This window comes from Carcharhinus amblyrhynchos, chromosome 2 (assembly GCF_965287045.1).
Source record: "Carcharhinus amblyrhynchos chromosome 2, sCarAmb.v2.hapA, whole genome shotgun sequence".
NCBI classification, from domain to species: Eukaryota; Metazoa; Chordata; class Chondrichthyes; order Carcharhiniformes; family Carcharhinidae; genus Carcharhinus; species Carcharhinus amblyrhynchos.
The window spans coordinates 132,720,603-132,747,182 of record NC_137325.1 but is presented as its reverse complement, the minus strand read 5'-3'; positions in this window follow the sequence as shown (position 1 = coordinate 132,747,182).

Here is a 26,580-nt window from a genome sequence, read left to right as displayed (position 1 = left end):
ATATAACATCATATGCCAACTTTTGTATTCTGCGCTCCGTCCAATAAAGGCAAGCATGCTATATGCCTTCTTCACCACCTTTTCCATCTGTGCTGTCACCTTTAAGTATCTGTGAATTATACATCCAGATCCCTCTGTGTGTCTATACTCCTGATGGTTAATAATTCATCTTCATTCATGGAACATGGATGTTGCTGGCTAGCCAGCATTTATTGCCTATCCCTAGTTGCCCTTGAGAAGGTAGTGGTGAGCTGCCTTCTTGAATCGCTGCAGTCCATGTGCTGTGGGCTGATCCACAATGCTGTTAGGGAGGGAATTCCAGGATTTTAACCCAGAGACTGTGAAAGAATGGTGATATGTTTCCAAGTCAGGATGGTGAGTGGCTTTGAGGGGAACTTGCAGGTGACAATTTCCCCTTGTATCTGCTGCCCTTGACCTTCTAGATGGAAGGTTAGGAAGGTGCTGTCTAAAGATCTTTGATGAATTGCTGCAGTGCATCTTATGGATAGTATACACTGCTGCAACTGAGCGTTGGTGGTGGAGGGATTGAATGTTTGTTGATGTGGTGCCAAAGCACGCTGCTTTATCCTGGATGGTGTCAAGCTTCTTGGGTGTTGTTGGAGCTGCACCCATCCACTCCTGACAGGGCAGCAAGGCAAACTGCTTTAAATTCACTGGAATGCTCTAACGGGCGCATGATTCACCCAAACTGCCTGCATCTGATCTGCCCTAACAAGGGGCAGCTCATTAAAAACCCCAAAGATGGATAGAAAGGCAGGTAGTGCAGGAAGAAGTAGCCTCCAGGAAGATAGCTCCCCATTTTTCTGATGCTGATCTGACCAGGTTTCTGGAGGCAGTGGAGATAAGGCGGGGCACCCTCTTCCCTCTAGCAGGACGCCATCCAGAGGAAGGAGTGGAAGCCTAAGAGGGCGTGCCAGCATGTCTGAGTGCCAGGATTTTAACAGAGGTGCCAGCAGAGAAGGTATTACTCCCAGAATTTAGAATAGAATAGAATCCCTACAGCGCAGAAGGAATCCATTTGGCCTGTCAAGTCTGCACTGACCACAATGCTACTCAGATCCGACACCCATAACCTCATGCATTTATCCTGTTACTCCACCTGACACTAAGGGGCAATTTTCAAGGCCAATCAATCTAACCGCACATCTTTGGAGTGTGGGAGGAAACCGGAGCACCTGGAGGAAACCCACGCAGACATGGGGAGAACATACAAACTTCGCACAGAGAGTCACTCAAGGCTGGAATTGAACTCAGATCCCTGACACTGTGAGCCAGCAGTGCTAATCACTGTGCCGCCAATTTCCTAGATTCTAAAGTAATCCTTATGGATTAGAAGAGAGAAAATTTAACACACTGTTCAAGAAAGAAGGAAGAGAGAAAACAAGGAACGCTAGGTCAGTTAGCCTGCCATCAGTAGTAGGGGTAATGTTAGAAGCTATTATTAAGAACATGACAACAGAGCACTTGAAAAACCATGATACGACTGAACAGTCAAGAGTCAACGTGGTTTTATGAAAATCATGTCTGGCAAATCTAATTAGAGATTTTTCATAGTTGTAACTGGAATGCTGGAAAAGGGAAAACCAGTGAATGTATTTCATTTGGGTTTTCAGAAGGACTTAATAAGGTGGCACTGAAGAGGCTCCTACACACGATTGGGGCTTACGGAGTTAGGGTAATATATTAGCATGGATTGAGGATTTGTTAGTGAACAGTCAGCAGACAGAAGTAATTGTCGTCTTTAGTTGTTGTGCATTTGATTTGATGTGAGTCAATTTCCTATTGAAGGTCACTGTGCCTGATTGGTTAAGCCTGGGCATGGGCTCAGGGTGAAATAAACAAACAGTAATCGAGTGGATTCTCAGAGGCTTTTTCCCAGGGCTGAAATGGTCGCCACAAGACGACACAGGTTTAGGGTGCTGGGGAGTAGGTACAGAGGAGATGTCAGGGGTAAGTTTTTCACTCAGAGGGTGATGGGTGCGTGGAATCGGCTGCCAGCAGTGTGGTGGAGACGAATTCGATACGGTTTTAAGAGATTTTTGGATAAGTACACGGGACTTAGTAAGATAGAGGGTTATAGGTAAGCCTAGTAGATAGGGATAAGTTTGGCGCAACTTGTGGGCCGAAGGGCCTGTTTGTGCTGTAGTTTTTCTATGTTCTGTGTCCTATAAAAAGCTAGAAGTCAGAGCACGTGGCAGGCATTGTAAAGCGCTGTGAATCAAAACCTTTTGAACACGTAGAAATTAGTGTCATCTTTGCATAGATCTGAAATATAAAATATAAAAAAAGTAATGAATGGGTCATTTTTGCGACAGTGGGGTCTGACTAGTGTAGTGCTACAAGGATTACTTGATGGGTCTCAGTTACTTACAACCAATGTCAATATCCAACTATATTCAAGTTTGGTAATAATATAAATCTAGCTAGAAAAGTGAACAGTAAGGTGCACTGATAGGGGCTGCAAAGGGATATTGACCATATAACTATTGGGAAGGCTGAAGCCTTTGTCTTTGGTCTCCAACACAACTCTGCTCCCTCGCCACCAGTTCCAACTCTCTCCCTGGAAACAGTCTGAGGCCGAGCAAGACCATTCACATCCTGTGTCATAACTGACGCCGAAATTAGCTTTCAACCACATATCCACAGCATTATGAAGACAGTCTATTTTCACTTCCAAATATTGCCCATCTCCACCCTTTGCTCAGCTCTGCTGCTGCTGATATCCACAATCAAGCCTTTGATACCTCCAAGCTTGACTATTCCAGTACACTCCCAACATTCGATGCCCCAAAATCTTCAGGAAATCCAAACCATGGTGGGCCATGTCCTAACTTGCAGCAAACCCTTTACCCCTGACCTGCTCTGGTTTCTGATTGAATAACACCTGGATTTTAAAATTCTCATCCTTGTTTCCAAATGCCCCCAATACCTGGTTCCTCCCTAATTCTGTGCCCTCCCTCAGCCCTACTATCCCTGAGATAGCGACACTCTAACAAAGAACAAAGAAAATTACAGTACAGGAACAGCCCTTTGGCCCTCAAATCCTGCACCGACCATGCTGCCCGACTTAACTAAAACCCCCTATTCTTCCAGGGACCATATCCCTCTATTCCCATCCTATTCATATATTTTCAAGATGCCTCTTAAAAGCCACTACCGTATCCACTTCCACTACCTCCCACGACAACGAGTTTCAGGCACCCACCACCCTCTGTGTAAAACATCTGCCTTGTACATCTCCTTTAAACCTTGCCTCCTAGTAATTGACTCTTCCACCCTGGGAAAAACTTCTGACTATCCATTTTGTTCATGCCCCTTATAACCTTGTAGACTTCTACCAGGTCACCCCTCAACCTCTGTCGTACCAGTGAGAACAAACCAGGTTTCTCCAACCTCTCCTCTTAGCTAATGCCTTCTATACCAGGCAACATCCTGGTAAATCTTTTTTGTACCCTCTCCAAAGCCTCCACATCCTTCTGGTAGTGTGGCGACCAGAATTGAACACTATGTTCCAAGTGAGGCCTAACTAAGGTTCTATAAATCTAGTTCTGACCTCTCGAGCATTCCTGCGTTGGTGGCCATGTCTTCAGTTGCCTAGGTTCCAAGCTAAGGAATCCTCTCCCTAAACCTCTCCACCTCACTATCTGCTTTCCCCCTACGTCTTTAATTAAGCATTTTAATCATCTGATCTAATAACTCCTTATGTGGTCCAATGTCATTATTTTGTTTTATAATGCCTCCATTGAAATGTTTTAGTACATTGCTGTTGTTATTAGTGATTGAGCAAAAAGGTGGCAGATTGAGTATAACGTGGGAAAGTCTGAAGTTCTCCACTTTGCTAGGAAAAAATGGAAAAGCGCAATGGCAGGGATTCTCCCAAATCAAAACTAAGTGCCCAACGGGCAGGAAAATGGAAGAATTACCCGCCCATTTTTTGGACATGCTTACATGAATGAATCTCTGACATTCCATGTAATGCAGAGTGCATCGGTGTGATTCACCGGTGGAGCCAGGGAACTGACTGTGCTCAAAAAATGCACCTCGAACCCCTCTGCTGTTGTCTGCCTACCTGCCTCAAGCAGCGCAGCGGCCAACGTTTTCAAAAGGTGAGAGACTCGCTAATGTTGGGATTCAGATGAATCTCACATATCCTTGAACATGAGTCACAGAAAGCTGATGTGCAGGTGAAGCAAGCAAATAGGAGGGCAAATGGAATCTCACTGTAGGAAGATTAGAGGATAAAACTAGGGGAGACGTGTTGCACTTATATTGGACTTTGATGAGACCACACCTTGAGTACTTGTGTACAGTTTTGGTCTTATCTCAGGAAGGGTATACTTGTCTTAGGAGAGATGCCACAAAGGTTCATCGGATTGATTCCCAGAATGAGAGGGCTAATGAGAGAGAAAGTAGAATGGTCAGATATTCTCTGGAGTTTGAAAGGATGAGAAGTGATCTCATTGAAACTTGTGAAATTCTTAGAGGGCTTGACAGTGTAGCTTGTGACAGTCATAAAGTCACAGAGGTTTACAGCATGGAAACAGGCCCTTCAGCCCAACTTATCCATGCCATCCTTTTTTTTAAACCCTTAAGCTAATCCCAATTGCCCACATTTGGCCCATATCCCTCTATACCCATAGTACCCATGTAACTGTCTAAATGCTTTTTAAAAGGCAATATTGTGCCCACCTCTACTGTTAGCCCCCACTGGAGAGTCTGGAACTGGCAACCACAGATTCAGGATTTGGGTCAGGACTGAGATGAGAAGAAAGTTCCTGATCCACAGTTGGAGAAACTTTGCATATCCACCCAGAGGACTATGGACACTCAGTGAATATATCTGCAAGAATCAAATCAATAGATTATTTGACACTTTGGCGAATCAATAGACGTTGGACTCAGGTTGGAAAGTCGAGTTATAGAAACATAGAAAATGGGTGCAGGAATAGGCCATTCAGCCCTTTGAGCCTTCACCACCATTCAAGATGATCATGGCTGATCATGCACTTTCAGTATCCCACCCCCACTTTCTCACCATATCTCTTGATCCCTTTAGCCTCAAGGGCCACATCCAGATCCTTCTTGGACACATCTGGATGTCACAGATGGGTAGCACAGTGGTACAGTGGTTAGCCAGGGACCCGGGTGTGATTCCCAACTTGCATCATTGTCTGTGCAGAGTTTGCACACTCTCCCCATGTCTGCGAGGGTTTCCTCCGGGTGCTCCCATTTTCTCCCACAGTCCAAAGATGTGCAGGTTTGGTGGATTGGCCATGCTAAATTGCCCCTTAGTGTCAGGGGTCTGCTAGGGTAAATACATGGGGTTATGGGGATAAAGTCTGCATGCAATTGTGGTCGGTGCAGACTTAATGGACTTAATGATCTCCTTCTACACTGTAGTGTTCCATGATTCTATGATACCCAACAAACTGGTCTCAACAGCTTTCTGGGATAGAAAATTCCACAAGTTCACAACTCTGAGTGAAGAAGTTCTCCCTCATCTCAGTCCTGAATGGCTTACCCCTTATTTTCAGATTCTATCCCCTAGTTCTACACTTCCCCAACATCGGAAACATTCTTCCCACATCTAGCCTGTCCAGTCCCATCAGGATTTTATGTTTCTATGAGATCCCCTCTCATTCTTCCAAATTCCAGTGAGTACAAGCTCAGACGATCCAATCTTTCTTCATGTCAGTCCTATCATTCCGGGAATCGGTCTGGTGAACTTTGGCTCCACTCCCTCAGTAGCAAGAATGTCCTTCCTCAGACTAGGAAACCGAAATTACACGATACTCAAGGTGTGGCCTCACCAAGACCCTGTAAAATTGCAGCAAGGCATCCCTACTCCTGCACTCAAATCTTCTTGCTATGAAGGCCAGCATGCCACAGGTTCCTCACTACCTGCTGTACCTGCATGTCAGCCTTCAGCGACTGTTCCATCATGACACCCAGGTCACATTGCACTTTCCCTTCTCCTAAACTGCCACCACTCAGATGATAATCTTCCTTCCTGTTTTTACCACCAAATTGGATAACCTCACATTTATCCACATTATATTGCATTTGCCAAGCATTTGCCCACTCAGTCAGCCTGTCCAACTCACCCTGCAGCCTTTTAGCATCCTCCTCACAGCACACACTGTCACCCAGCTTAGTGTTGACTATAAATTTGAAGATATTGCACTCAATTCCTTCTTCCAAATCATTAATGTATATGGTGAACAGCAATAATGTATGGGGTCCCAGCACTAAACACTGTGGTACCCCACTAGTCACTGCCTGCCACTCTGTAAAAGACCAATTTATTCCCACTCTCTGCTTCCTGTCTGCCAACCAGTTCTTTATTCACATCAATACATTACCCCCCAATACCACGAGCTTTAATTTTGCTCACTAATCTCTTGTGTGGGACCTTGTTAAAAGCGTTTTGGAAGTCCAGATACACAACATGCACTGGTTCACCCTTGTCCACTCTACTGGTCACATTCTCAAAAAATTCCAGGTTTGTCAAGCACGATTTCCCTTGAGTGAATCCATGCTGATTTGAACTGATCCTGTCAATGCTTTCTGAGTGCTTAGATATTATATCCTTAATAATTGACTCCAGGATTTCCCCATCATGATCACGAGGTTCAGCCTTGATCTTACTAAATAACAAGTCAGGCTCTTTGTCCTAAATGCACCCTCTCTGTTGTATCATTATGATTCTATGACACTATGATATTAAAGTACTTCAACAGCTGAGAAGTGCTTTGGGATATACTGAAGTTATGAAAGCTGCTCTACATGACAACTTCTATCTTCTTTCCCAAGTAGCTTAATTTGTTTCCATGAAAAGAATGAAAAGAGAGTTTTGCCGGAAAGAATAAAGCAAACTGAAATCATTTCTCAAATGCATCTGGAACTTACTGGCTGAATTAATTTATGTGACACATAATAAAAAATAACCTCAGTTTAAGGATATATTTACCTGACGAAGATTGCATTGTGCTAAATGTGCAGAGTGTAAATCCAGCGTTAAGGTCCAAGCTGACTGTATAGGTGGCTCCATGCTCCAAACTTTTGTTGATTGGTGAGTAACAGTGGAAGGTGACAGCATGCCTTGAGGGCAAGGCTCTTTGCTGGTGCAAATCTAAGACCAGATCAGAGGCTGAGGTCAGGGCAGTTAAAGGGGATGGTGGAGTCGACATATCCAAGGGCAAGGTGAAAGGAATGCATGAAGAAAATTGGTGATATACAGTGCCAGTAGCTGAGTGCAGTAACACCATATAGAACTGTAAAGGTTACATTGCAACTATGGTATCAGTGAGAAGCCACTTCATTTTACATCAGTACTGTAGTTACGATGTAAACCAGTGTTGAGTGACCTATAATATTGACTCAATCTACACTTTCTGCTGCCTTAAAAAAGCAGCCAGCATAATCAAGAACCTCACACACCCTGGGCATACTTTCTTCCACCTTCTTCTGTCAGGAAAAATATACAAAAGTCTGAGGTCACCTACGAATAGCTTCTTCCTGCTGCCATCAGACTTTTGAATGGACCTATCTTACATTACGTTGATCTTTCTCTATACCCTAGCTATGACTGTAACACTACATTCTGCACTCGCTTGTTTCCTTCTCTATGAATGGTGTGCTTTGTCTGTATAGCATGCAAGAAACGATGTATACCAATTCATGTGACAATATGGGTGGCACGATATTTTTCAATGTCTACTAATACATGTGACAATATGAGTGGCACAATATTTTTCAATGTATACTAATACATGTGACAAAATGGGTTAGCACTGCTGCCTCACAGCGCCAGGGACTCGGGTTTGATTCTGGCCTTGGGTCACTGTCTGTGAGGAGTTTGCACATTCTCCCCATGTTTGTGTGGGTTTCCTCTGGGTGCTCTGGTTTCCTCCCACAGTCCAAAGATGTGCGGGTAGATTGATGATAAATTGCCCTTTAGTGTCAGGGGGATTAACAGGGTAAATGCATGAGGTTATGAGGATACGGTCTCAGTGGGATTGTGATTGGTGCAGACTTCATGGGCCAAATGGCCTCCTTCTGCGCTGTAGGATTCTATGACCTAATAAAACATCAAAGGATAGTGAGTGGGCTGCATGAGTGGCCCTTTTTCATCTCAGTGGGCTGTAAGATTTAAATTAGGCATGATCACTAACTATGATTTTGGGATAAGAATGAATACATTTATTGCATGCCAAATATTTCATAACAAATTATAGAAAATGCTGAATAATTCATATATTAATAGAACTGTCATCAATCTCAAATGGTCAAAGCAAAAAGAAATGCAAAGGAAATGCATGGTTTGACAAATTTATTGGAATTCTGTGAGGATGTGACTAGTGCGGTAGACAGAGGGGAACCGGTGGATGTAGTGTTTCCGATTTTCAAAAGGCGTTTGATAAGGTGCCGCACAAAAGATTGCTTCAGAAGGTTAGGGGGCATGGAGTTGGGGGTAAGGTGTTAGCGTGGATAGAGGATTGGTTGTCTAATAGGAGGCAGAGAGTTGGTATCAATGGGTGCTATTCTGATTGGCAGTTGGTATCTAGTGGAGTACCGCAGGGATCGGTGCTGGGGCCTCAGCTATTTACTATTTATATAGATGATCTGGAGGAGGCGGCTGAGTGTAGGGTGACGAAATTTGCTGATGACACAAAGATGAGTGGAAAAGCAAATTGCGCGGAGGGTGTAGAAAGTCTGCAGAGGGATCTGGATAGGCTGAGTGAGTGGGCGAGGACCTGGCAGATGGAGTATAATGTTAGCATGTGTGAGGTTATCCACTTTGGCAGGAATAATAGTAGGAGGGATTACTATTTAAAGGGCAAAAACCTGCAGCATGCTACGGTGCAGAGGGACCTGGGGGTCCTTGTGCATGAGTCGCAAAAACCCAGTCTGCAGGTGCAGCAGGTGATCAAGAAGGCGAATGGGATGCTGGCCTTTATAGCGAGGGGGATAGAACATAAAAGCAGGGAGGTCTTGCTGCAACTGTACAGGGCACTGGTGAGGCCGCAGCTGGAGTACTATGTGCAGTTTTGGTCACCGCATTTGCAAAAGGATATTTTGGCCTTGGAGGGAGTACAGAGGAGGTTCACTAGGCTGATACCGGAGATGAGGGGGTTAGACTATGAAGAGAGACTAAATAGACGGGGTTTGTACTTGTTGGAGTTTAGAAGGATGAGGGGGGATCTTATAAAGACATTTAAGATAATGAAAGGGATGGATAGGGTAGAGGTAGAGAGATTCTTCCCGCTCAGAAAGGACAGCAGGACTAGAGGGCACAGCCTCAAGATAAGCGGGGGGGCGCAGTTTAGAACAGAGTTGAGGAGGAACTTCTTCACTGAAAGGGTGGTGAATCTCTGGAATTCTCTGCCCGTTGAAGTGGTGGAGGCTACCTCGCTAAATATATTTAAGACACAAATAGATAGGTTTTTGGCAGACAAGGGAATTAAGGGTTATGGGGAGAAAGCGGGAAACTGGAACTGAGCCACTTCAGATCAGCCATGATCTTATTGAATGGCGGGGCAGGCTCGAAGGGCTAGATGGCCTACTCCTGCTCCTACTTCTTATGTTCTTATGTTCTCTCACAGTCAGTGTTGTGTGCAATCAACATGCAGCTCACTTCACATGATCTTGCTTTACATGTGTATCACTTGAGTTAGGGTAAGATCCTGGCATGGATAGAGGATTGGCTGACTGGCAGAATGGAGACAGTGGAGATAAAGGGGCTTTTTTCAGGATGGCAGCCAGTGACGAGTGGTGTGCCTCAGGGGTTGGTGCTGGGACCTCAACCTTTCACAATATACATTAGCAATTTGAAAGAAGGAAGTGAAGGCACTGTTGCTAAGTTTGCAGATGATACAAAGATATGCAGAGGGACAGGTAGTGTTGAGGAAGCGGGGGGGGCTGCAGAAGGACTTGGACAGGCTAGGAGAATAGGCAAAAAAGTGGCAGGTGGAATACAATGTGGAAAAATGTGAGGTTATGCACTTGGAAGGAGGAATGGAGGCATAGACTATTTTCTAAATGGGAAATAAGAACATAAGAACATAAGAAATAGGAGCAGAAGTAGGCCATCTGGCCCTTCGAGCCTGCCCCGCCATTCAATAAGATCATGGCTGATCTGTCGTGGCTCAGTTCCACTTTCCCGCCCTCTCCCCATAACCCTTAATCCCTTCTCTTATCAAAAACCCATCAACCCGCTTCTTAAAAATATTTAGCGAGGCAGCCTCCACCACTTCAACGGGCAGAGAATTCCAGAGATTCACCACCCTTTGAGTGAAGAAGTTCCTCCTCAACTCCGTTCTGAACCGCCCCCCCTTTATCTTGAGGCTGTGCCCCCTAGTCCTACTGTCTTTTTTGAGCGGGAAGAGTCTTTCCACCTCTATCCTATCCATCCCATTCATCATCTTATACGTCTCAATGAGATCTCCCCTCATTCTTCTAAACTCTAACGAGTACAAGCCTAGTTTATTCAGCCTCTCCTCATAGCTCAACCCCCTCAACTCCGGTATCAGCCTAGTAAACCTCCTCTGCACTCCCTCCAAGGCCAAAATATCCTTGCGCAGGTGCGGCGCCCAAAACTGCACACAGTACTCCAGCTGCGGCCTCACCAATGCCCTATACAGCTGCAGCAAGACCTCCCTACTTTTATATTCAATCCCCCTCGCTATGAAGGCCAGCATCCCATTTGCCTTCCTGACCACCTGCTGCACCTGCAGGCTGGGTTTTTGCGACTCATGCACAAGGACCCCGAGGTCCCTCTGCACCGTCGCCTGCTGCAGTTTTTCGCCACGTAAGTAATAGTCCTTCCTACCATTCTTCCTACCAAAGTGGACCACCTCACACTTGCCAACATTAAATTCCATTTGCCATTTCCTGGCCCATTCGCCCAGCCTATCTAGATCCTTCTGCAGACTCTCCACACCCTCCGCACAATTTGCCTTTCCCCCAATCTTGGTGTCATCAGCAAATTTCGACACCCTACACTCGGTTCCCTCCTCCAGATCATCTATATAAATGGTAAATAGCTGAGGCCCCAGCACCGACCCCTGGGGCACCCCACTAGTCACCAACCGCCAATCCGAATAGCACCCATTGACCCCCACTCTCTGCCTCCTATTTGACAACCAATCCTCTATCCACGCTAACACCCTACCCCCAACTCCATGTCCTCTGACCTTCTGCAGTAACCTCTTGTGAGGTACCTTATCAAACGCCTTCTGAAAATCCAGAAAGACCACATCCACCGGCTCTCCTCTATCCACCGCCCTAGACACATCCTCATAGAACTCCAGTAAATTTGTCAGACACGACTTCCCTTTAATGAAACCGTGTTGCGTCTGCCCTATCAAGCAATTCCCTTCAAGATGCCTCGCAATTTCCTCCTTAATGACGGATTCTAACATTTTACCTACCACAGACGTTAAACTAACCGGCCTGTAATTCCCCGCCTTTTGCCTGGCACCCTTCTTAAACAACGGCGTAACATTAGCCGTTTTCCAATCCTCCGGCACTTCCCCGGAATCCAGCGACGTCTGGAAAATAACCACCAAGGCATCCACTATCACCTCCGCCATTTCTTTCAGAACCCTCGGATGCATTCCATCCGGTCCTGGGGACTTGTCCACAATCAGCCCCTCCAGTCTGTTGCGCACCACCTCTCTAGTAACAGTAATGTCATTAAGACCCTCCAGTCCTACCACCTTTCCATCGCTAACACCCGGCAAATTATTCACGTCCTCCTCCGTGAAGACAGAAACAAAAAAGTTATTCAAGACCTTAGCCATATCCCCATCCCCTACCACTAGGTCCCCTTTCTCATCCGCTAAGGGACCAACGTTCACCCTAGCCAGCCTCTTCCTTTTTATATATTTATAAAAACTCTTGCTATCCTTTTTTATATTAAGCGCTAGCCCAGCTTCATAGCTTCTTCTACCCTCCTTTATCAACTTTTTTGTCAATCTTTGTTGACATTTAAACCTCTCCCAATCCTCTTCTCGCCCACTGCTCTTAGCTACTCTAAATTCCTCCGCTTTTAATTTAACACTTTCCTTCACCTCCTTCGTTATCCACGGCTTATTACCTCTCTTCCTACTGTCCTTTTTAACCATCGGAATAAATTTCTGCTGAGCACCAAGAAAGATCTCCTTAAAGATCCTCCACTGCTCCTCAGTGTATGGGATCAGAAGCACAAAGGGATTAGGAGTCCTTGTTCAAGATTCTCTTAAGGTTAATGTGCAGGTTCAGTCAGCAGTTAGGAAAGCAAATGCAATGTTAGCATTCATGTCAAGAGGGCTAGAATACAACAGCAAGGATGTACTTCTGAGGCTGTAGAAGGATCTGGTCAAACCCCATCTGGAGTATTGTGAGCAGTTTTGGGCGCTGTATCAAAGAAAGGATGTGCTGGTCTTGGAAAGGGTCCAGAGGACGTTCACAAGAATGATCCCTGGAATGAAGAATTTGTTGTATGAGGAATGGCTGAGGACTCTGGTCGATAATTGTTGGAGTTTAGAAGGATGAGGAGGGATCTTATTGAAACTTACAGGATACTACAAGACCTGGATAGAGTGGACATGAAGAGGATGTTTCCACAAGTAGGAAAAATTAGAACCAGAGAGCACAACCTCAGGCTGAAAGGACGATTCTTTTAAACAGAGATGAGAAGGAATTTCTCCAGCCAGGGGATGGTAAATCTGTGGAACTTTTTGCCGCAGAAGGTTGTGGAGGCCAGGTCATTGAGTGTCTTTAAGACAGAGATAGATAGGTTCTTGATTAATAAGGGGATCAAGGCTTATGGGGAAAAGACAGGACAATGAGGATGAGAAAGATATCAGCCATGATTGAATGGCGGAGCAGACTCGATGAGCCAAGTGGCCTAATTCTGTTCCTATGTCTTATGGTCTTATGGTCGTAAAGCAATAGGGAAAAAAGGTACATTTGTGGAAACCAGTAGAATGTGGAAATTCTGCAAGTGTGCAACAGTCAAAAAAAGGCCTTGTAGGCTGCATTCAGAACCCTGATGGGTCACAGGTGGCCCTCACTGGTATAAACCATTGTTCAATCATGACTCTTTGGGGAGGAGGAGGTCATACCTCTGTTTCATTTCAGTATTAGTTCAGATTTCAATCATTGATTGATAATACACAAGTGTAGCATTGATGAGCGGGCAGCACGGTGGTTAGCACTGCTACCTCACAGCGCCAGGGACCCAGGTTCAATTCCCAGCTTGAGTCATTGTCTGTGTGGGGTTTGCACATTCTCCCTGTGTCTGTGTGGGTTTCCTCCAAGTGTTCCAGTTTCCTCCCACATCCTGAAAGACATGCTGGTTTAGGTGTTAAACTCTCCCTCACTGTAATTGAACAGGCATCTGAGTGTGGCGACTAGGGGATTTTCACAGTAACTTCATTGCAGTGTTAATATAAGCCTACTTGTGACACTAATAAATAAACAAAAACTAGGTTGTTCCTATGTTAAAATAGCAGAGAGAATTCACCCCAATGTGGAGTGTTGAGAAGTAACAGAGTGACTAGACCACCAGAGGCATTGTTAGAGTGCAGAAGGAAGAATGCGTTGAAATGAATAGCCAACACGATATGAATGGCAATGCAGGCTAGTTTGCTGCTGATCCCAGGATTGAGTTATTGTGATGATGGCTGACAGCTTCAGAGAAGCTGCATAGTCGCTAGAGCAGGAAATGGCCATCATTCCAAACTTCCAAATAATATTCAAAATGGCTGCCAGCAACTCAGTGCAGCGCCATCAACAAACTGATAAGTTCTGAATATTTTCAACAGCACTCAAGCTTGTTCTTTTGGGTTTTTAGACTGTTATAATTACCCCAAACAAAGAACAACTTGTTTCCATATGGCTCTGTTTATAACGTAAATTGCCCCCGCATTTCATGGCATTGTTATCAAGTGACACCTGTCACTGTACTGCACTAGGGGACATTCGGGCACATGATCAAACGCTTGTTAAAGATGTAGGTATTGAGGGGCATATTAAAGCAGCAAAGAAAGGTGAGGGGATGTGAGCAGGGAATGCCAGAACTTCAAGTCCAGGCAACTGAAGTCTTGGCCACCAATAGAGGATCAATTAATGTCAGGAACACAACAGATATCTCAGAGGATTATTGGCCTGGAGGGGATCACAGAGACAGGGGAAGGGGTGAGGTCCCTTGGAGAGATTGAAAAACAAGGAAGAGAATTTTAAAATTAAAGTTTTGCTTAACTGACAGCCCTTTCCGGGCACAAGGCTGAACTCACTGTTAATCCAGCTCTGGTAAGATCGCAAGAGACAAGAAATGGGTGGCACGGTGGCACAGTGGTTAGTACTGCTGCCTCACAGCGCCAGGGACCCGGGTTCGATTCCCAGCTTGGGTCACTGTCTCTATGGAGTCTGCACCTTCTCCCTATGTCTGGGTGGGTTTCCTCTGGGTGCTCTGGTTTCCTCCCACAATCCAAAAGACATGCTGGTTAGGTGAATTGACCATACTAAATTCTCCCTCAGTGTACCCAAACAGGCACCAGAGTGTGGTGACTAGGGGATTTTCACAGTAACTTCATTGCAGTGTTAATGTAAGCTCACTTGTGACACTAATAAATAAACATTTACATTTGAACCCGATTTTTAGCCTCTCTCGTGATCTCACCAGCTCACCCCAATCATCAACCAATGGGATGAGAAGGTAAGATCATCCCCATTATTTTATTCGAAGTTAGCGAATCTGTGCCAACTGTTTGTTCTGAGGCATCCATAAGCAGTCATAGGGCGGGTTTTTCTGGCCACGCTCACCCCAAAACCGGACAATCCCACCCAAGGTCAACATTGTCCCTCGCCCACTACGATTCCCACAACTAGCAGAAAAGGGCCCTTCAGCCCATCAATTCTGCACCAACAATAACTACCACTAAAGGCACGCAAATCCCATTTTGATACATATTCTGTGGATGGATTTATTCTTAAAATTCCACACACCTGTGTGACAATGCAGAACATTTCCCTCTGGAAACCTAGAGAGTTGATGGTTGGATGGGAACTGGGTTGGGAGAGGAGGGAATGGAAGTTGCTGAGGGACATCTTTCCATGGCAGGTTCTGGGAAGAGGTAGGGCGGGGCCAATGAGGAGTGATTGACAGGACGGGCCACGTGACTGAAGTATAGACGTCACAATGCTGGTCCGCCCCCTGGTGACGTCGCGGCATTCTAATTCCCTCTCCCTAGCCTGCCCCCCCCCCCAAGGAATGATTCAGTGCTGCTCCAATCCTGGTAATTGACTGTGACAAATAAATAGTGACTGCAATTTTCTGCGTGTAAGTTTACAGGAATGACCTCGAGTCTCCAGCAATGCCCCCAGCCCATTAAGCTCTTATTCTATTCCATAACATTTGTGTGTGTGTGTGTTTTGCTCCTCTCTGTTTGAATACCCTCACATGCTATCATGGGAGATACTTAACAGAAATACCATTTGGGGAGATTAAAACAAAACACAGGGAAGAAGGAAAAAGGCCCCCATTTCAGTCCATAACAATCAAAAATAATAATTAGTGGAGGAGATTTTTTTCCCCCCAGCATTTTCTGTTTTGTGTTGCAAAAAAAAATTAGTTTGGTCAAACGGCAAGATTGACCTCTTAAGGTGTGACCAGACCTTTTTAAATCCACATTCCAATCTTATAACCCTCTCTCCATAATCCAGGGGTAATTAGCATAGCTCCAAAACTCCAGCAGGCTTTACAGTTGAGTAAGGCCTGGTCTTGATTTAAATTGGTATTTGTTGTAAATGCATTTTTTTTGCATATTTTAAGGAACATGTTTTGATAACAAAGGTTTGTTTGTTTTTATTTTTTTTAAAGAAATCACGTTCTGCCTTTTAAACCTGAACTGCTGTTGCACTAAAAAATGTTTGGGAAGCTGGCGCCTATGGTAATTAGGTTTATTGTAGCCCACAGCTGTGGCTGGAGGCGGTGCAAGTGTATTGTCTTCCCCTGTAATGAGTTTCTGAGAATTCATAATTGCCAACTATCTGGGATTAAAGCGAATAAAGGCGATGTTTCTACGCCGCCGAGTTGTGGCTGAATGTTGCACTTCGGAAGAGGGGGGAGTAGGAGCAAATAGCATGCAGCAACCCCCGCTAATCGTTTCGGTTTTATTCCAGGCTTGGCGTGTGTTTGCTGCAAATGAGGAATAAGTGAAGGGGAGGAAGTTAGGGGAAGAGGGTGGGTTAAACTTCAGGAAAGAGATGGGGACATATTCTGCTGCCGTGTGTGTGTGAAAGTAGCAACACAACGATTTTTTTAAAAGCCAAATGAAAAGCGTTTTGCCTGCTGCAGATAAACTGTGGAAGTCACTGATGCGCTGCGGTGACAATGTAACTAGGTAGGAAAGGGAGAATCAATGTGAAGATGGGATATGGGAGTGGGGGGGGGGAGAAAAAGAGAGAATTCCCCCTGTGTAGTAACAAAATGCGAAAAAAAAGGATGTGTATTTTGTAGCATGATCAAATCAGGATTCCTTTTGCCAGAACGGAAGTTCTGAGGAACTGAACCCAGTTCAAAAGTTACACCCACTGAAAGGAACCGAAATTTTAAAAAGAATGCAAGCCCCAGCCTCCCTGAAAGTTAACACTGCCGCTGCAGGGTCACAGTGGCAGTCCCGTCCCGTCTCATACCTTCTGTCCGGCATTACTGGCACTGAGATCGCCCCTTCCATCTATTATTAACGCTTCCGGTGTGAATATATACAAGTCAAGTTTATTAACAGGGGTCTTTGCAAACTATTTTGTTCAGAATTCAAATTCCAGACGTTTGTTGTCTATGAATCGATTGGTCATGGTGCTGATTCCCAAAAGCTGGGAGTCGACAGTGTCAAGTTTTTTTTTGATAGCAAGGTGCTAGCGAGACCTGGAGATAGATTGCTTTAGTGTTTATGTGAACACATTTCACCACCACCACCACCCCCCCCTCGTTTTTTTTCTCCAAAAGGAATGTTAAAGCACCCTAATTATTTTTCGCAAATGGGCTGATTTGTGTATAGAATTCGTACTGAAACATTCGTTATCCAGTTCTGGTGGTGTGGCCAAAAAAAAAGCTTCCCTTGTGTCTGTGCGTTTTCAGTTTTTTTATTTTCTAAGGATTCGTTGGCAAGGGGCGACTATTCATATTTTCGAATAGTAAAGTGTTGGTTTTAATCGTTCAAGTCGGGGCCGGGTGCCTTTTAATTGCCAATAATTTAGCCAGATGCAGCGATTTGGTCCAACATGTTCGCATCTTGCCTTAGCAGTTCAGCACCGCTGTGGGCTGTGATGTATTTTTCCCCAGAGTTAACTTTGCTAGCTTTCTTCAAATCCCCGCAATGCCTCTCACTCTTTACCTGCTCCAGCCTTTCACTCTGGAGCAGAATTAGATTCCCCGTTTCAAACGTATGGGGAGGTTTGTGAATGTGTTTCTTTTTAATAGCTTCTCCAAGAAGACAAAACAAAACAGATTTCCTCGGAGCCCTGACTAGTGAATGTTTACTGAGAATCAAGTGTTCTGGCTATATAGATTTCCCCAACAATCCAACGCAAACAATAATCCGGAAGCTGACGTGAAATTTAAAACAATACTGAAAATTTAAATTAATTTTTTTGGGCCAAATGCAATTTATTTCTCGCCATCTCTTGTTTACATTTAAGCAGAGGAACTTAACGATTTGGGTTGAACTCTTGGTCAGGAGGCTTCTGCTCAACCGGCTTTCCCTCAAATCTTTCCTTGATTAAGATGGGAGTCCTACTCACAAGAAGTAACTTCCTAAAGGTCGGAAGATATGGCCCGATTCGCCTTTAACTAATATTACATGTATCTCAGTTTTACTCGGGATGCAACATTTGCTATGTAGACAACCCTTAAAATAACTGCAACATTTGTAAGACCATTGCAATATGTCACAACTGTTTCCTTGAAGCATCTCAATGTTATTGATGTATATAAAGAGCCCGAATGTGGTCACATAAACACTAAAGTATTCTCCGGGAATCGCTAGCACCATGCTGTTTTTGTGAGTGGTGGTCATTTTGGAATGATTTTAATGTTCTCACAGTTTTATGAATAAAGTATATTTTTGGGGAAAAAACTTTTTTTCTTTTTATCAAAGACATTGAGTAGGAAATACTTTACAGCTTCTTCCGAGTGGAGCAAGGTACCTCACTTGATAGGAGCACATTGCTTGTTGTAGATGTTTTAAAGTAGGAAGCGATTTGGGGAACCAGTGATTTGGAATCGAACAACCGACACAGGGTTATGTGTGGGATTATCAATCGCCACATTTTATCAGTAAGTTCACTTGAATTCGACAGTCTTTGGGTGCAGAGATGTACAAAAATGAATCTGCTCCCTAAATCCCACCTTGTACACTGGGTTGCTGGGTGGTGGTTGAGTGGACAGCTGGTGTTGTTGTGTCTACAGTGCGCATTTGTTTTTAACATTCGGATTTCTGAAATTGCAACACCGGGAATGCAGCATTTGGAACAAAATATAAGTGCTAGGAACCTGGAGCAAGAGATAGGACGTGCAACAGTGCAGTCCTTTAACCACAACCTCCTAGTCAATCGGCGGAGAGACGTCTCTGACGAATTCACTTTTTGCCCGCATGTGTCGTTCCACAGTGTGTTATGTGACACCGTGCATTCTTAAACACTTCCTTGCCGGTGCCTTGATCTGCCTCCGTGCCCTTACATTGCTCACCGCGCAATAAGTAGCGAGATCTACCCCGAAGGAAAGCTGCGGAGGCGGCCAATTAGCAGTTGTTCCTGCCTTCGTAATTGCTGTCATTTATTTCCCTCTTTCGGGGCGGCGATAATATTCCCTGGAATCCACGTGCGCATTTTAAGAGCTAATGAAAATATCAGGAAAATGGCATCCTGGAAAAAAAAATGGGCCATTAATTCGAAAGACTAATGAGTCGAAATTGTTTATCATCCTATTATAACCCCAGCACCGTCTACACAAAAGTTGAAAGCAGGATAAATGACCAGGCTTCGGCTGTCAATGAAGCCATTTTTACTAAACGGTGTCTCCAAAGACAAGAACCATCATTCAATTAGGTTTATCTACAGGTCCTTAATTGCGTTTTCGGATAGAGGAGGGTGTAATACACTGCTGCAAAGGGCTCGATTAGAAGCCGCTAGCAGAGTCCTGACGGCGCTTTTCACTCAGGTCCATTCAGAGGGGATTTCTTCACGCCGCGGCGATCAGGCGGATTAAAGTGTAATTAAAACCTAGAAATTATCTTTCGCAACATTCTTCCCCCCCCCCAACCACCTCCCTTCCTCCCTCCCTCCGACACCAAAGTGTCCACTCCGCCGAACAGAAGAAGCCCTCTGATGCCTCCGTTCACCCTTTTCAAAAGAAATGGGATCAAACACTCAACAACAAAAAAAGGAAGGGGAGGGGTGTTGGGGGGAGAGAAAGAGGACAGCAGCAAGTGACCTGGCGCTAAATTGGACATCGATACTGTTATAATTAAAATCTAATTAAATAGATACCATTCCAGGGCGAAAATAAGGATCTTGAAAACAGTATTCGCCCACACTGACATTAGCAAGGTGCCAATGACTTACACAACATTTACGTTTCATATATATATATTAATTTAGTCACTGGGCGGAATTGGCTTGTTTGTTCCATCTTGGTTGAAGGTTACAATCTCTCCCTCCATTGAGCATCCCCCTGATCAGTTTCCTAATCACCTGATCGTGATTTCACGCGTTCTGAGTGTGACTTTAACGGTGTGTGTGTGTAAAAATAAGCACCAAAGTTGTAAAGGGCGAGAATGATTCAGATAAGACCATCACAACACATACGGGCACAGTAAAACTGCTACTTTAATATACAAGAGAGGAACTACAGCTTTGGAACAATTGTCAGAGGGAATGTGCGGCCTGCAAAAGAAAAGCAGATGTTTCACGCTTTGGATAACGCTGCATTTTAATAGAAATTGCGTCATCGGCTGGGCCCTCATAGGGGTCGATTTAAAAATGTGTCTTCTCACAACACATCGACCTGCTGTAAACCCAGACAGTTTTTGTCCAACACTCTAACCCCCCAACTCTTGCCCGCAATGTCCCTCGATGTATTTATTTTTTTTAATAATGAGTCACATTTGAAGGACATGACTTTCGGGGCAATTTGGCTCCCCTCTTCCCCTCCCCTTCCTCTTCTGCTCCCCTCCCCATGTCTGATGCTTAAGGATTCGGATGGTGACCTCTCGCATTGTTTCGCGGCTGCTGTTGCACCGATCCATTCGACCACATCCTTGTCGTCACCCTGGCTCTATGATCTATGGGCTGGCAACTCCAACGCCGTTCATTCATAAATACTTTTAAATGCGGAGACAAGTGTGACATCCTTTGACCTATAGCAATGAATTGTCAATGACGTTCTGAGTATTGGATCCGCCGCACAAGTCTCTGATGTGAGGTCCTAACAAATGCACACCTAAATACACACGCAGCAATTTCCCCCCAGCGCACAACAACATCAACAAATTGGCACTACTTTTTATATACATATATATATAGGGTTTAAGAAGTTTTGATGAAGAGCTTCTGGAAATTGAATGTACCGGCAAAGGTTTGAGTGGGGGAAGTACCAATTACTTCTGCAAAAGCTGCTTTCCGGCCCCATTCAAAGAGGGCCCTTCCTTGCTGCTTCGGAAATCACAAAATCCTAATTACGAGATTCTTTGACTTGAACCCTCAGCCAAACATTTTTAACTAAAGCATGCCTGTCCTTTAAAGCTCAAATAAATGTAAATGTTTTTGTGTATTTAGGTTGTTTTAAAAAGAAAGTGTACAAATGACATCCCCTTCCTCCCCCACCCCCCCTCAACCGCTGCAACCGTACCTGATAGTTTTAGCATCAGTCAGCAAATCTAATTTTATATTGAGTGAGATTGACAAAAAAAAACAGCGGGGGAAATAAGGGAGAAAGTGGTGTGGGATGGGGGTTAGCACTGAACGGGAGAATTAATCAGACACTGAAACGTGGGCAATTGCAATCGATTAACCGATTTGATGGATACACCTTCACGTGTCGTTCCCCCCCTCACTCTCTGTAGGGACATTTCTCTCCCTCTGGCTGTTTCTTTTCGCACGCGGATAAAGTGACTCAAAGTGCAAATAAACAAAAGTCGAGCAAAGCTTGAGACAAACTGAGTGCGGTGGTAGGGAACTGTTTAATTTACAGCAGGCGAGCTGGGGACCAAAGAACATTAATTAAGAGCGTCTCCAGTCACAGCGAGGAGGGTAAGTGGCAACTATTGGCCTTCGAAGTAGATTAGATCCACATTTTTCTCAAGTCTGCAAAAGGATACCCTCTTCCCAAGCAAATAAAAGTTATTCTAATCACCACAAACTTTATATATGTATATGATATTCATATCACTATATATAGACATATATACCATATTTTGCATATCTATAACACCTTCACACTTGGTTGATGTGGTTTTAAAGGGACTACTCGAAGGTGACCTTTCAGTGCTAATGAGAATTGAATGTGTGGGTTTAAATTGTCACATTGAGTGAGCTAGTTACTACACCCTGTTAGGAGAAAATTATACCGGGGTGAAAATCCAAAGGAATTCGCCACTTTTTTTTCCCCTGTGTCTTGAATGGTCGAGCGGATCTTGTTTCCCTGACTTGGGCCTACGTTAATACCCAAGATCGGCTAGTGTTGCAGGAGTTTACCGTCACAATACTCCTTGTTGTGTCTACAAGGATTAGCAGCTCGGAAGTGGTGGCGGGAGGTGGGAGGGAGGGGGAGCCTTGAAACTCGAGGCATTTTGGAGAAAAGAAACTTTATTTCACACCTTTCGGGTTTTGAAAGGAAAGAGGAAGATAAGAGAAATTGAGGATGGATTTCCAAAATGACTTTCTCTTCATCGGAACTCGAAGTTTGTCTGCCTTATCCCGGGGGCGGGGTGGGTGTTGGCGGGTTTTCCACCCCGCTAACACCTAGGACTTTCTGACATGTTCACCCACAGCTGCAGAAATTAGAACCCCCTCCTTCAGTCTCGGAGACAATTTTTTTTCTCTGCATTTCCCCATCCTGTCCCCAAGTGTCATCATACCTTTGAGGTATTTCACAACAAGGGGTAGAGAGAGTCACAAACTCCAGGTGGGGAGAGATTATCTGGTGGAAGAATGAACTCAAGAGAATGGAAACTCTCCCAAGTAACTGAAACACTGCTATTGCTTCACTTAATGTTGGCTGTTAACAACCCCCCCTCAAGAAAAAATCACCCAGGCACTCCCCTGTGAATGACCCTGAAAACTGTATCTCTGGAGAAGTCCAGAACTCGGGGGACGATGTGGCAATGTGATACCACATTGAGAGATTAGCTCCGATTTTCAACTCAATGTGTTTGCCCCTCGAACATAATCCAATTTCTGAACGGTTTCCTGAGAGCCGGGCTGTGCAATCTCAAGGGGGGGGGGGGAGCTGCAGGCCCAAAGGATGAGAGATCTCTGACAGGGGTATGTGCTCACAACATCCGTTCACTTATTGTGAACATCGCTGGAGCGAATAGAAATAAAATCGCAGGGCATTTTGCTTTTTGCTGCAGAGCTGGGAGGGACTCAAAAGCAACCTGCTGCAGCAATATTGGTGGAGGCAATATTGAAGGCAGAGCACAGCAGCACTTTCATCGTTTGTTGTACCATTTTACTGAGTTTTTTTTCTCAAGCTGAGAACACTTTCTCACTCTTTTCCCTATTGGATAGAAATATGCAATGGCATAAAGGGCGATTACATCTCCCATTTAATTATTTCAATCCTGATTGTGGGAGCATTTTATTTTCCAGGAGTGGATGGCAGAATTTTACATGCAAATATTTCTGAAATGTTGATCACGATTCAAAGCGCTGAAAAGACGTTTAAATGCATCTGAACAATTAAATTGTCGATAGACAGGGAGTACCAATGTATCTGAAAGCAGTGTGGGCATGAGGTAAACATATTGTGGTTCTACCGGGTAACTGTTGAACTTTGCATTTAGCCAATACTCAAGTTACTTCACCACTCGGGAGAGTACATGAAACCCTCTCCTAACGCACAAAATACCTTCCCGAAAGGAGAATCTGCTCATATTCCAGGATCCGTAATATTTTAACTTTATCTGGAGAATCTGCACGATTATGTACACTAAAGTGAGCCGATGTCCAAAAGAAATGTGGCGGGGATGGGGGTGTTTAGAAATAAAATTCAGCTTTTGGTTTCTTGTTGGCTCTTGGAGTTAGGCGCTTCGGAGGGATAACCTCTTGAACATTATTGTCCTTTGACATTTCATCATCTCTCCGGTGTTTCCCAATACTGCGCCCACAGTAGGTAGGAGACTCGTGCACTCGCTGTTGGGCCTTACAGTGTTTTAACCGTTGGAATCGATTCTGGGATAAACATCAGTCAGGTCGGGAGCTTCATCAACGCTTATTCTGAAACGGCCTCTAATCGTTCTGCCTCTTTAGAGGAGGTTAATGTTTCTGGAAATTACTGGCGGATGAGAATAGAGGTCCTGTGAATGGTGAGCGCAGCTGCAGGTACATGTGTACAGTGTCCCCATGGAGCAGATGCTCAGGTTGTAGGTGGTTTAATTAAAGGTGAACTCACCGGGACTTAATACCATCCTGCCGTATGTGAAAAGGCTGCAGGATTCGATTACCAGGCTGGTACTAAAGGACAAAACAGAAACAATGTAATTGTTGTGGCGTTAAACAGATTGTTAGACAACCTCAGAATAGCACAACACTGGCTAAGTAAACCTGCAGCCGCCTTAAACGTTTTGTTTTGATTTATTATGCAAAAAAGTTTATTTATTAGTCACAAACAGTCTTACATTAACAGTGCAACGAAGTTACTGTGAAAATCCCTTAGCCGCCGCCACACTGTGAAAGGTACTGTTTCTTGCGCGCTGTGCAGACAAAGCATGCTGTACATAGAGAAGGAAAGGACAGGGTGCAGAATGTAGCGCTACAGTCACAGCTAGGGTGTGGAGAAAAGTCAACTTAATTTGAGGTAGGTCCATTCAATCAAAAATCTGATGGCAGCAGGGAAGAACTGTGTCCCTGTTTCATCCGTTGTTTTTTTTTCCTCTCTATTTTAGTAAATCAACAGCAGCTGAAAAGAACAGAAGCTGCTTCAACAGGTCTCTCTGACCGAATGTGTAGTCTCTGAAAGTTTGACTACTATTTCAGCTGAGCGACCAACCTTCAGCTTCCCTGGGTTAGTTAATGTTCCATCCTATTTCCAAACTATCCTCGATGACTCCTGGCGGGGGGCGGGAGGGGGGGGGGTATCAATTGTTGGCAATCTCGCTGTGCACAGACCTCTCCCGGGCTCAGCGCTGAAGCTCAAAGTTTGGTTCGAGGCCTGGGCCTAACTTCTCATTCACCGACCTCCTCATGGGGAATCAAAGCGCCAGGCTACCACAGTATCTGTGAAAGGGGAGGAGTGGGAGAGGGGGTCGTGCAGCTGAGGTGTGGGGCTGTTGGAAAAAAAAATGCAGCGATTTGTCCTTTCAGGCCATCAGTATTAATTAGGAAGCCCTCTCATGCTAAAAACACCCTGGCGCACGCAAGGTGCATCCAACATACTCCCTCTGTTACTGAGGACTATTTGAAATGATGCCTTTAAAAGGAACTCGGCTGATTTTTAAGCATTGTGAAACGGATTCTGTTTAAGCAGCCGACACTAGAAGATAATAAAACAAAAGCAAAATACTGCGGGTGCTGGAATCTGAAACAAAAACAGAAAGTGCTGGAAAATCCCAGCAGGGTCTGACAGCATCTGTGGAGAGAGAATAGAGCAACGTTTAGCGCCTGGATGACTCCAGATTCTAAACCTTAATTCCATTCTCTCTCCAGAGATGCGAGAAGATAACAATATTGGTATTTATGGACAATTTTGAGCATAATTTTGGTCACCTGTCCCTGCTGGTAAAGTCAGGCTGGAGCAAAGGGCAAGGACTGAAACAGTCTCTTATGTTGCCATTCGCCCCCCCCCCCCCCATCAGCTGATTGAATTCAGGATTGGCGGGGCACCGCGACAACCCCAATTTAATATATGCCCCTATTCACTATTTACACCGCCTCTAACCTTGGTTCCAAAGGAAGGAAAGAAAGACTTGCATTTATGTGGCGCCTATCACGCTCTCAGAACGCCCCCGTGTCGCTTCAGGAAGCGCTTTTGAAGGACAGCCGCTGTTGCAATGCAGGAAAGGACATCTGACAATAAAATAAATGATCAAGATTAAAGGATCTTAGTTCACGCTGCAACTGATGGAAGTTCCCGCTCCGGCCAAGAACTCGTTAAATTCCCTTTTTAGTTCTGCATCGGATTATCCTCCCTGCTTCAGTCCACACTTTCAAAAAACAAAATCAATTGTGTTATGTGAGGGTAGGACTAGAAATAACAAGATAAAGGCGAATTACTGCGGACGTTGGAAATCTGAAATTTAAACAAACAGAAAATGCTTGATAAACTCAGCAGGTCTGACAGCGCCTATGGAGAGAGAAACAGAGTGAGTGTTAGGAGTCCATGTAGAAGGGTCATCCAGTACTCTAAACGTTAACTCTGTTCCCCTCTGCACGGATGCTGCCAGACCTCCTGAGTTTGTCCAGCATTTTTCCGTTTGAATACCCGCCTAATAGCACCGTGGCCACATAACATGAATGGGTGTTTTCTGTATTTGTACACAGCATAGTAAAAGAAATATAGCATTGTACCCAGCCTGCTTATCGGCAAAGTGCAGCCTTATTTCCATAACAATTATAAATGTTGATTTTTAGAAAACACGTGGAATGACTGGGATGGGGTGGGGGTAAGAAGCAATCTTAACAAGTGTATACTCCAGCAACAAGTCACAGTACACTACGGTGCTGGTTTAGAGTAGGTGCGATCTGGATTTAAATAGAGACATTTAGACACTTAAATATTTGAAAGGGCGCCTGCAGCAAAAACAAATCTGTCAGAATCGTAAAACTTAACGATTCACGCACTGTTGGTAACAATACGGAAAACTGTGAGTCGTTTTCAGGTTGTCGACCTACCTAGTTTAGCATGTATCTTTCATTAATGCAAACGAGGACTTTGAAACAGATGAAAGAAATAAGTGTATTTGAATGCAACACTCCAACGGGTTTATTGTGTGGTGTTTTTATATACATATAATATATGTAATTATAAATTCTTGACGGCACAAGTGGGGGAGGAGAGAGAGAGAGAGAGAGAAAATGTATAACCCTACAGGGTGTCAAACCAAGTTTAAGGTGGATGGGGAGATTAATAAGGGGATCAAGGGTTATGAGGAAAAGGCAGGAGAATGAGAAAAATATCAGCCATTATTGAATGGTGGAGCAGACTCGATGGGCCGAGTGGCCTAATTCTGCTCCTATGTCTTATGGGGGGGGGGGGGCGAGAGACAAATAAATAAAGTTTACTTTCAATGTATTCATAAAGCGAGAGTTTGCCGGCTAGAGTGAGAGAGAACCAGACGGAGCTCGGCTCAATGA